The sequence below is a fragment of the Diabrotica virgifera genome, chromosome 4 (assembly GCF_917563875.1).
Source record: "Diabrotica virgifera virgifera chromosome 4, PGI_DIABVI_V3a".
Lineage (NCBI taxonomy): Eukaryota > Metazoa > Arthropoda > Insecta > Coleoptera > Chrysomelidae > Diabrotica > Diabrotica virgifera.
The window spans coordinates 14,206,892-14,219,996 of NC_065446.1; the positions used below are offsets into that span (position 1 = coordinate 14,206,892).

The 13,105-nt window shown below is 32.9% G+C and overlaps 1 long non-coding RNA gene across 1 annotated transcript; it reads right to left on the reverse strand.

Moving 5' to 3' along the window:
- Positions 1-4,236: 4,236 nt before the first annotated feature.
- On the reverse strand, positions 4,237-6,732 carry LOC126883465 (uncharacterized). Its single transcript, XR_007697662.1, has 3 exons — positions 6,141-6,732; positions 5,359-5,516; positions 4,237-4,416 (listed from the first exon to the last, which is right to left on the reverse strand). It is a non-coding gene; the product is annotated as an uncharacterized LOC126883465 (long non-coding RNA).
- Between the last annotated feature and the right edge of the window lie 6,373 nt (positions 6,733-13,105).

The following is a 13,105-nucleotide window of genomic DNA, read 5'->3' on the forward strand; positions in this document are numbered from 1 at the left end:
ATTACGAGGAAAAAATACTTTTAATTATATTTATTTATCGTGTAAGGCTGAAGTTTCAAATAAAAACATTTACTTTATTTTTTAAATTGGAAAATAATAACATAAATGTAAATGTTTCTCTACTAGGATTATCTGAATCCGAATCGGACGATACTGATGGCTCTGGAGCAACATATTTCCACTTTGATGGTATTGACTGGTACCCAAGTATGGAATTCAGAGGGAGTTGTTCCTGTATTACACAATTTTAGAAGATACTGCTTTTTTAGTTTAGAAATAGGAATTTCTTTGGAGTATAATAGTAGTTTAACCTTTTATAGGATTTAAAACTCTGGAAATATAAGAAACTCTGGATCACAATAGTTCTACTTAAATAATATATACTGCAGTTTATCTGCCTCATATCGCATACATTTAATTTTTAACCAATTAATACGATTTCAGTTTTCGTCAGTGGTTCTATTTTTAAGAATATTAGCAGCTAGGGTATTTACATATATCAAGAAAATCATTATACCTTAATTCCTGTACATTATATGAATCACATTTTTTTGTTTCGGCCCGTCTAAAAATGTGTAACCAATCATGCATAGTGCTGAAACATTATTTTTAGCATTTTTTATGGCACTATGCATGTAATCTACTTCCATGTAAGAATGCCCTGATTAAAAAAAATTATGCTGCACAATACTTAAATTGCTGTTTTATACGATAAAATGAAAGTTATTAATATCTATTTTTTCAACACGTGATCGTTCAACAAATAAACATACAACGTATACGTAAAACTAAAACATCAAAAAGTGACCAAGTCATAATATCCAATTGTCACAGTTCAATGTTGACATGAATAAATATCAATCATATTTCATGCAAAAGTGACTAAGTCAACATGTTCATTTCTTCCAGTCTATTGATACGCATACCCAGACATAGACATTTGTATGTTATGTGTGTTGCAGTCGTTATCTAGTAGTCGAAGTGAGAACATCGTTCGCTGTGAATCGAAAACCAGTTCCTGGCCCGATAACGACAAACCAGTAAGTTTAAAACATATTAGCAAGATATAGTAATTAAATTTTAATCACCATGCTAAAAATAATTAGATGTTCTTTATATCCATATAAATAACAAACAGAAAATGGCAAGTGGATTTAATTCCTCTAATATGCACATGCAGCAAAGCAGTCAAATAAATTGGGTCGATCCAAACACCCAATACGTACAAACAGGACAAATTAGTTCATTTATGACACCGCAAACAATACAACAAATACCACCACCAGTTATACAATACCCACAAGTATACACTGCTCAACAAGTACAACCAGAGGGAAATCAACAATTTTATCCACCAAAGTACCAAACATTACCTAGCACTTCCAGACAAGATGAAGAATGGAAAATTGCAGAAAATAGAAAACGTAACAGAAATAGTCCCGAAAATTACCAAAACAAATTAAAACAGATGAAAATAGACAACTACTGGCTCAATCCTCCTACGTCAACGTCAAACCGGTTTAATCTTTTAAATGAAGAATCCGATGGCGACGAAGAGACACAAGAAAATGGTACAATACCAAAACCTCCTCCAATATTTATTGCAGGTGTCAAAGATATAAAACCACTAAACCTCCTACTAAATAGCATAGCAAAAGAAAACCACACTATCAAGGTTCTAAACGATGACCAAGTAAAAGTTCAAGCCAAAACGATTGAAATATATAATATCATTATAAAAGCATTAGATGAAAAGAAAACTGAATACCACACATACCAAAAAAAAGGAGATAGATCATTCAGAGTCGTTCTAAGACATCTACATCCAACAACCAACCTAGAAGAGGTAAAGGCGGAACTGGAGAGCCAAGGGCATATTGTGAACCAGATCACTAACATACGACATAGAATAACAAAAAACCCACTTCCATTATTTTTTGTAAATCTTAAATCAAGCTCTAACAACAAAGATATATATAATATAGACTCACTACAAAATGCAAGAGTAAAATTTGAACCACCAAGGCCTGTAAGGGATCTAGCACAATGCCAAAGATGTCAGAGATATGGACATACGAAGAACTTCTGTGTCAGGCAACCCAGATGTGTAAAATGTGCGTTAAACCACCCGACAAAAGAATGCACACAGAAACATCGAACAGAAAATGTCATATGTGTCTTATGTAATGGTAATCACCCTGCCAACTACAGAGGGTGCACTGTATACAAGCAATTGCAGAAAGAAAGATACCCACCGCTGAGGAAGAAGGAGTCCGAAGAAAGTGCAAGGAGAGTATACCAAAATTACATAGTACCAGGTGTTACATACAGCCAAGTCGCAAATAATAATCAACAACTGAATCAAATTACTACACAACCATCTGATATACAAGAGTTAAAACAAATGATGAAGGGTCTCATGGAGCAGATGAGCACCATGCTCAACCTTCTTACCACCGTCGTAGCAAAGATGAAGTGATGGCAGACAAACTAAAATTTGTGATCTGGAATGCGAATGGATTAGCCCAACACAAACATGAACTTAGTTTATACTTGACAAATCATAAAATTGATCTAATATTAATATCAGAAACGCACTTCACAAAAAAGAACGTCTTAAAAATTCCATATTATACAGTTCACCATACCATGCATCCTGATGGAACCGCCCACGGTGGCACGGCAATCATTATTAAAAACACAATCAAACATCACCTCGCAACTTGTCTTGCAAAAGAATACATACAAGCCACAAACATAGTTGTAGAAGACTGGACAGGCCCCATTACTTTCTCTGCGGTTTATTGCCCTCCAAAGCACAAAATAACAAAAGAAGACTTTAAAGTGTTCTTCGACGAACTAGGCAACCGATTTATTTGTGGCGGTGACTATAATGCCAAGCATCAGAGTTGGGGTTCTAGACTTGATACGACCCGAGGAAGAGAGCTATACAAAGCAATAAACAACGATAATCTAGAAGTAGTAACAACACGAGAACCAACGTACTGGCCAACCGACTTAAATAAAACACCCGATCTTCTGGACTTCAGCATAACTAAACAAATTAACAGGAACTATATGCATGCGGAGTCATGTTATGAACTTTCTTCCGATCATTCGCCAGTTGTTATAACACTAAATAAAAAAATTCTCCACAGGGAAAAACCATGTGTATTGCATAATCGAAAAACAAACTGGAACATCTTTAAACAACTGGTCGAGGAGCGACTTCAACTAAATATTTCCCTAAAGACCAATGAGGAGATCGAATATGCAGTAGAACACCTAAATTTAGTTATACAACAAGCTGCCTGGGACTCAACAACACCCAGCAACAATGAAATGAAGAATGAATACACTTCATTATCAATAAGAGAGAAAATAGCCCAGAAAAGAAAACTCAGAAAACAGTGGCAAGCAACTAGAGCGCCACAAACAAAAACGCAGTTGAACAATGCTGTTAAGGAGCTAAAAGAAATGATAGCAACAGAAAAGAATCTTCAATTCAGTGAACACATAAAACAACTAGATACAACTGAACAAACAAACTACTCCCTATGGAAGGCTACTAGAAAATTAAAAAGACCCCAATACCCCTAATAACACAAAACATTCCATGAATGTTCCTAGAATGTACACACAGGACATTGAAAACATTCCTGGAATGTCCCCAAATGCACACGAATGTCCCTGGAAAGTACCAGGAAAGTGCTGTGTCAGCATTTTAAATATTCTTAGAATGTTCTGTTGGAACATTCCATGAATGTCTACGAATGTTCTTTGGACATTCACAGTCTATTTTTTAGACTGAATGTCTTGTTGGAACATTCCATGAATGTTCTTTGGACATTCACAGTATATTTTTAGACTGAATGTCTTGTTAGAACATTCCATGAATGTCTACGAACGTTCTTTGAACATTCACAGTATATTTTTTAGACATTCACTGAAATATATCGTCAGTAATGTGACAATACCTCCTATATGTTTTTTCATGAGGTTTGCAGGAGACGAAAAACATTTTTTAAGGTCACTTTCTGGTTTCGTACGTATTCTGACTTTTTTTGTAGTAAATAGATAGTTGAATTTACTGCAAAACAAGTCAAAAAATATATGAAAACAGGAGGTGGCCGAAACAAGTTTTTAGTCTATCTTACAAATCTCTTGAAAAAAACAGATAGGAGGTACTGTCACATCACTGACGATATATGGCCATACCAAATAATACATCCTTGATAAATATAAACATTTTTATTGCAAAAAATCTTTACATACATTTTTTAATGTAATTTGCTGACATTCCTAAATATTATAAAAAAAGTGTCACATTTGCTTTGTAAACCTTTCTTTTGCTTTTCGTAGCCACATATTCCGTTTCCTTTCTGGTTTTTTGTAGACCACTTCTCTCAGCTGATTCTAAAAGAAAATAAAATAAAAGGTAATTTTTCTATCCTTTACAATTAACAATCAGAAGAAATATTATTTACAGGTAATAATATGCATAAATAATAATAATAAAAAAATAAATATTAAATAATATTTAAATAAATAATAAATAATATTTAATAAATAAAATAATAATAATGAACATTTTGTATTTTGACAACGACATCCGATGTGGAAGTAGAAACCTTAATAAAATTATTTTTTCAAGTAAATTGTGGCTTATTTCCCCATTAGAATAATTAATTACAAAAAAGCCACAAAGAAATAGATTTTTCACAAACAAATAAGTATTTAGTATTCATTATATTTATTGTTTTTATTATTTACTTTAATGTCCTACTGGTACATTATTTAACAAATAATGGCATTTCGAAGTCTGTTAAGTACGATATAACGCCCTTGGGCATTAAATTTAAATAACGACTTAGATACTGTCAAGTTGACAAATATCAACCTAAGTAAAACTATGGTTACCACAATTACGTTACTACTGTTACTGGTAAATGTACTTATTTAAAAACTAATCAATTCAAAATTCATTCAAATTTTTCGCATATAAAGAATAATTTAGTCGGGCATTAAACGTTGAAGGCACCACAGGTATTATAATAATAACGCTTTCGGTCAACGTATATCCCTATAATACCCTTGGTACCTTAATAACTGTAACATAAGATTATACCTTAATTCTTGTTTTCGATTTCTGATGTTTTTATTTATTTACATTGAATATTAATCTGTTTTGTTGTATAATCTACTTCGCAATAATTATGTGATATATTTGACTTAAAATGAATTCAAAAATTTTTTGTAGTTGGGCAACAATGTCAACTTAGATCTCCGATGTAGATAATGAATTACAACAGTATCTATATTGTACGGACTGTATTATTAATTAGGTTATGCATATACCTGTGTGACATAAGCTATTGGAACAGCACAGTCTCTCAAACGAACAGATGAAAGTGAAGTTCTGTCAATATCTTTTTCTAAAAAGTGTTTTGAACATACTCCTCTATTAACAAATCTGATCTATACTTCATGTCTTCTTCGCAGGATCTTCTGGAAAGCTAAAAATACAAAATATATGCATTACTAAGCATTATTAACAAATTTTAGTTTTAAATAAAAAATATGATTAATGAACTCACAAAATTATTATAAAACAGCTTAGAAATTGTTTATTAGTATAGTCGGTTCCCCAAACTCAGACACAACTGGCTAGTGATTTTAGTAGGTAATTTTTTTTGTTTTTGGCCAATTTTGCCAAAATTACAGTAATTAGTACTGAGACTGAGTTTAGCAAATCGACTATAATATTCTGTGTATTCATTAGTTGGTACTGCATATTATAGTGTGTGGTCTACCATCCTATTTATAAACGCATACACTAGCAAAAACGCAAAAAGAATTATTTTAGTTTTACAAATCCTTTTGTTATTACCTATCTCTATTTACTATTTTAGTTAGGAATAAGCGAAGTTTGTGGCTTATTCACAATTATTATTAAAATAATAAATGGATATGACCAATTATTAACTTATAAAATAAAATAATAATTCTTCTGATTTATGCCTTTTATTCACTTTGTTATATCTGCGTTACTTAAAAGATTTTTTATGAATAGTATTATTAGTATTAATTTATTTTCTGAAATACAGGGCATGCTTTCGTTTACATATTTGCATACTAACCTTTTAATAGGGCTTTTCATTCACAGTCATTTGTTTTGAGCTTCTGTCATAATTGAAACGTTATTCCTGCAGATTTTTTTATCTACATTTGTTTCTGCTACTCCAACTGCGTTAAAAACAGGACACCATTTTATGCACTATGTTAATAATACTATTAAAGCTATTATAAAAGTATCCGAATTAAAAAAATATTCTTAAAAAGCACAAATAATACAAACAACTAAAAACAATCCACGGCAATGCAAGGTCGCCAAGATGAAGATGCCAAGATGGCCGAAGCGAGGTCGTTGGTTGGTCGTTTTTAGTCACGTGATGCCCTCTCAAGCGCCATGCACAAAAATATATGCACGGCGAATTTGAAAATGAACGCAAAAGAAATAAATATAAATGCCTCTCTTGGGTTTTGCATAAGTTATAAGTATTTTTTTTATTAACAAAATCGCATTCCAAATTGAATATTCGCGAACAATAATTTTTATTACATTTGTATGTTTATAATCTTGGGAAACTCTTTAAATTTGACATATTATTGCACTGTAGGCCTAAAATGTCACTTAGTTTGTCTGGTATGTTATAAGTAATGTTGTATCTCTTACACGTATGTATTATTTCGCAACTTAAAATATAGGAACATTGGTAGTATGTTCACAGAATGTCTTATGGTAACATTCCAGGAATAATTTAAACAGATGTTCACCGAATGTTCCCTAAATGTCCAGGACATTCAAATATTGATAGAACTTTGGTAGTACATTCCTGGAATGTTGTGTGTTGTTAGGGACAATATACCACCATTAAAAAAAGAGCAGGGCGGATGGTTAAAAACACCAAAGGAAAAAGCAGAGACATTTGCAAACCACCTAAGAACTGTGTTCATTCCCAATGAAACAACTGACCCCAACCAAGAGGAAACAATAAACCAAGCACTTGAAGAATCATACTAGCTAGAATTACCAGAAAAAAGATTCAAAAAAAGTGAAATAAAGGCCACAATAAGATTCAATACCAACCCTAAAAAAGCTCCAGGGTACGACCTAATCACAGGACAAATATTACAAGAACTGCCGGAAATAGGATATACATATTTAACACAATTATTCAATTCAATCATGAAAATCAGCTATTTCCCGCCACAATGGAAAGTTGCCGAAATAACACCCATTTTAAAACGAGGCAAACCACCTGAAAGGGTAGAATCATACCGGCCCATCAGTCTACTACCCGTGCTATCCAAAGTGTTCGAAAAACTTTTATTAACAAGACTAACACCTCTCCTAGAAGACGAGGGAATAATTCCAACTCACCAATTTGGATTCAGGCAGAAACATTCTACCATTCAACAAGTACATCGACTAGTAAACAGAATCCATAAAGACCTCGAAGCATCCAGATATTGCTCCGCCCTATTCATAGACATAGGACAAGCGTTTGACAAGGTATGGCACCAGGGGTTGCTCTATAAGCTGAGGAGTTGTTTGCCTCTAAATTATTACACACTACTAAAGTCATACCTTACAAATAGACGCTTTAGAGTCAAATACGACAATGAAATATCAGAACTTCAACCCATAACAGCGGGTGTCCCCCAGGGAAGTGTTCTGGGTCCTGTCCTGTACCTACTCTATACTGCCGACCTTCCAACATCACCTGCCACAACAACAGCTACATTTGCAGATGATACTGCGATCTTATGCTCCAACAAGAATCCAAACATCGCATCAGAACTATTACAAAATAACATAACTGAAGTCGAAAAATGGTTACAAAAATGGAGAATTAAACCAAATGAGCAAAAGTCAATACATGTAACATTTACAACCCGTAGAGGAACCTGTCCACCTGTATGTATTAACCGCAAACAAATACCACAGAAAGACGATGTAAAGTACCTTGGGATTCACCTGGATAGAAAACTGACCTGGAAAAAACACATATTTTCCAAACGAAAACAATTGGGCCATAAAGTGAGAGACATATACTGGCTAATAGGAAAACAATCCCAGTTATCAACACAAAATAAATTACTCCTATACAAAGCGGTGTTGAAGCCAATTTGGACCTATGGGGTAGAACTGTGGGGAACAGCCGCAAATTCTAATATTGAAATAATACAAAGGTTCCAATCCAAAATACTAAGGATGATTTTAAATATACCTTGGTACATCACCAACAACGCCGTACATCGAGATGCAGAGGTAACTTATGTAAAGGAAGAAATTACATATCGAATAAAAAAATACAAGGACCGATTGCGGGAACACCCAAACCACCTAGCAAGGAACTTGATGCAGATGTGTGCAGTGCGCAGGTTAAAACGTAAAGTGACCAGTGATTTAGTGTGAGCTAAAAAAAAATGTAGTACTTATTTATGTTTTCCCAGAACCAATAATAGTTTAGTAGACTAACATTAAGAGCGGCATATTAATGGGTATGTCCGCCACATGTCAATTAGTCCTGTCGCCAGGGGGGGTACAACGGCCTCGTTAATTCAGATGGACTTACCCAAGTTTTTTTTATGTATTTTGACCCGTAGAACACGAATTTTTTGGGTAACAGTTGATCCGGATGTCGATAAGATTGTTATAGACCAAGAACTTGAGGAATCAAATAACAGCGATTTTTGGCAAAACAAAACAATATTTTGTATTTTTTGGGTCATTTTAAGCAAAAAATATTTCTACAAGTTTTTTAGTAGGATGCACAGTTTTCGAGATAAACGCGGTTGAACTTTCAAAAAATCGAAAAACTGCAATTTTTAAACCCGAATAACTTTTGATTAAAAAATAAAATAGCAATTCTGCTTAGCGCCTTTGAAAGTTCAAGTCAAATTATGTCGGTTTTGATTATTTGCATTGCTAAAAATTTATTGTGTTATTGTTAAACAAAGCTACAAACAACTAGTGCGTGAGTGATGTTTCTATGATTTCTCATTTAAAATCGAACGAGTAGGTAGAATAGGTACTAGTGCAATCAAGACTATTTCTACGTTACATGCGTTAAAACACATGTAAAAGCACGGGAAACCCTACGTGTTTATAGCTTTGTTAAACAATAAAAAAATAAATTTTTACCAATGGAAATAATCAAAACCGATATAATTTGACTTAAACTTTTAAATGCGGTAAGCAGACTTGCTATTTTATTTTTTAATCAAAAGTTATTCGGGTTCAAAAATTGCAATTTTTCGATTTTTTTAAAGTTCAACCGCGTTTATCTCGAAAACTGTGCATCCTACGAAAAAAACTTGTAGAAATATTTTTTACTTAAAATGGCCCAAAAAATACAAAATAGTGTTTTGTTTTGCCAAAAATCGCTGTTATTTGATTCCTCAAGTTCTTGGTCTATAACAATCTTATCGACATCCGGATCAACTGTTACCCAAAAAATTCGTGTTCTACGGGTCAAAATACATAAAAAAAACTTGAGTAAGTCCATCTGAATTAACGAGGCCGTTGTACCCCCCCTGGCGACAGGACTAAATAGTTTAGCCGACATAAATATTATTTAATGCTTATTACTTTGTAAAAAACGGCAGATTGTAATAAATTGGGATGTCAATAAAAAAAAAAAAAAAAAAAAAAAAAAAAAAAAAAATGTGTGTTGCGGGATCAAACCTTATAATTTTGAATTGGGCATTTTTTCAGGTATTCGGTTACTTCTTTCGAGTGACTTGGTCACATAAACTAAAAATCGATAAAAATTGACTTGGTCAGTTTTTGCAGTATACCCACGATATACACAGGATTGTACAATTTAAATAATAAATATCTGTTTTTGTTTTGTGTAATTTTATATCTATATTTTATCTTATTAGGCATGACATCAATGACATTTTTGGCTGCATAAATTTCACTGCTATTTGCTAATATATAAAGATATTTCTGCCAGTATAAATTCAGAATTTACATTATATTCGAATTATACATTGCTATTTATACACAAACTTTGGGGGGTTTAAGGGAACAAAACCCCCATAAAATTATTATGGGATGCACAAATTTTACTGGTATTTTCTTAAACTTCGGATGAACAACGGGGGTTAATTTTGACCCCAATGTATATTTTTATTTAATAAATTTAGAAATATTTTTAATTTTAAACTCAATATATTTTTATTTGACTTCAATATCATTCTACATAACCCCATATTTTGTAATAAAAAAAACTCCCTATATTTTATAGAAAAATTTTTTTTTTATGAATTTGATGTCAAAGAGGAATTCCCTTGGTCTAATATATTAAATAAATACCCTCTATTATGTGAAATTGTGTAAGACACATTCCAATATTTAAAAAAAATTGTTTGTTAAATCTGTGACGACGTAAATTAGTCTATATTTTAAAATTCCTTTAGTTCTCTGTTCAGAATGATGATTCCTGTTTTTGTTCAGTTGGAAATAAAATATATTTTACTAATGTTTATTTATCATTTATTGATACAATACTAACATTAAAATTATATATTTTTAGCTCAACAGGACTTAAAGGTACATGGCTAACATTAAAATTACTAATACATTATTTTATTCCTTAAAACAATTTTGTTTTGTCAATTGTCATTTTTGACTGGGGTCATTTTTGACCCCCGTTGGTTGTCCGTGTAACAAAAGAGGTTGGTCATCGGAAGGTGAAAGATGTTCCTACCATAAGAAAGCCACGACATGTTCATTCTCAATATAAAATTTCTAACAGTTTTCGATATATTTGAAAAAATCAATTTCCTTTTTGTACATTCAAAAGGCTGTAACTTTTTTATGTGCAAATTTGTACTAAGGTAAGTTGTACGACCTGGACTCATTATTTCTTCAATTGACGTGAATTCTGTTACGAATTATGTTCTACATATAAATTCAAAATTATTTTTAATTTGATAAATAATGTTTCAACTTTTCCAGAACTATTATAATAAAGTATTTTCAGCAGCAGCAAATGAGACAATATTGCAACAACACAATTCGACACAAAACAAATTAAAACAACTGTTTGGCTAAACAAATCTAATCCAATTTTCTACGAATCAGGACATTCCAAAATTTCCAGCAAGATTTCGCTTTAAACGAACACCTGAAGTTCAATTTACGCTTAAGAGGCAAGTATAGTTGATAAGAACGGTTCAACATAGGCGCCGGCTTTTTATGTCTCTTTTCTAATCAATTTTAAAGCGAGTTAAAAAATGTAAAAAAACATTAATGAGAGCTATCAAACAACGTGCTATATTACACCTATTATGTCTTTACTCAGCTCGATACGTTATAAGAGGTATAGGCTAAGAGCTGGAGCCGAAAAATCATCGTCATAAGTAATATCGATGGTCCGGAATAAAAATGACGTAACTGCAAAAAGCCAAAGTCCTCAGGAGAGGAAAAAACGAATTTTTGGATATTTAAAATAGGGATTAAAAACATTTTTAGAGAGGCCTTGGACGAATCAAAAGAAGGTATTGCAGTAAATGGACAACTTATAAATAATATTAGATATGCAGACGATACAGTATTGCTGGCAGATAGTGCGCAGGGGCTCCAAAGGATCATGGATATTGTTGTAGAAGCATGTAACAAATACGGCCTATAACTAAACTGTAAGAAGACAAAAATAATGATCATTAGTAAAAACATCAACATAAACGCCAAAATTACCGTAAACAATACACCCCTAGAGAGAGTACAGAAAATATGTTATCTCGGCTGCAACATTAAGGATACCTGGAATCATAGCTACGAAATAAGAACTCGTATTGAAAAAGCCAAAAGCTCTTTTAACAGTCTTAGGAAAATTCTGTGCAACTTGTCTTTAAGTATCAATGTACGCATAAGAATTCTTAGATGTTACGTCTTTAGTGTCCTTCTCTACGGAGTTGAAAGCTGGAGCCTGACAGAAGATGCCATAAAACGGTTAGAGGCGTTTGAAATGTGCTGCTACCGACGTATGTTGAGGGTCTCATATATACACCACACAACTAATATTTCCTTGGAAAAACTAGTGAACTCTCCAACTCCGTCACAAGATGATATATATTACGAAACTACTCAGCGTTTGAAGCGGGAAAAGAACGTCCTACTCCTAGGAGTTCCTGAAAGATCACCCGAAGATGACGCTCGCATAATTAAAGAAGTAATTACGCACTTATCTCCGAATTCTGCGAATTGTATCCAGTCCGGCTATCGTCTTGGAAAAAATACTAATAATAACAAACCTCGTCTTTATCGTGTTATTTTTGGGACTCCTAAGGCTGCATTGGACGTTTTGAGAAACAAGAAGAATATTTCTCGTAATTTATATCCTTCAGTTAAGATAATCTCTGATATGACACCTAAACAGCGTCAACATCTAAATGATTTACGTGCAGAACTAGAGTTACGATTAAAAACTGAAACAAATCTCACTATTAAATATGTTTATGGAGTTCCGCAAATCGTTCAAATACTATCCAACAAAAGAGTTCGCGAGGAAGAGTCTTCACCTAACCGAGAGTCTGGCCTAAAAGTTGTAAAACCTGCCTCCTCGAAATCTGAATAGCAATCAGTACACATTGTTTTTTGGAACTCACAAGGAATTAATAGTGTTAATGACTTTTTAAGTGATTTCAATGATATACCCATTCTTTGTTTATCGGAAACATGGGTTATTACCGAAAATATAAAATTTTCAAATTATTTATCTACTTACTCATGTGCCAGTTCAGTTGCCATAAAAGAAAAATCCTTGGGTAGGGCTAGCGGTGGTCTATCAATTTTTTGTAATCCCAACCTTTCTTCTGTTTGTATTGATAAATCACCTTGGTGGATCTTTTGTTTAATATCTAGCAATAATTATAAATTTGTAGTCTGTAACGTTTATTTTAAACCTAGTCTAAGTATTGAATATTTATTGTCACTATTTCAGGAGGTGTTATCTAATATTTTAGAGAAATTTAATGATACACCTATAATTATTGGAGGAGACTTTAACTCCCGTGTTTCAGACAA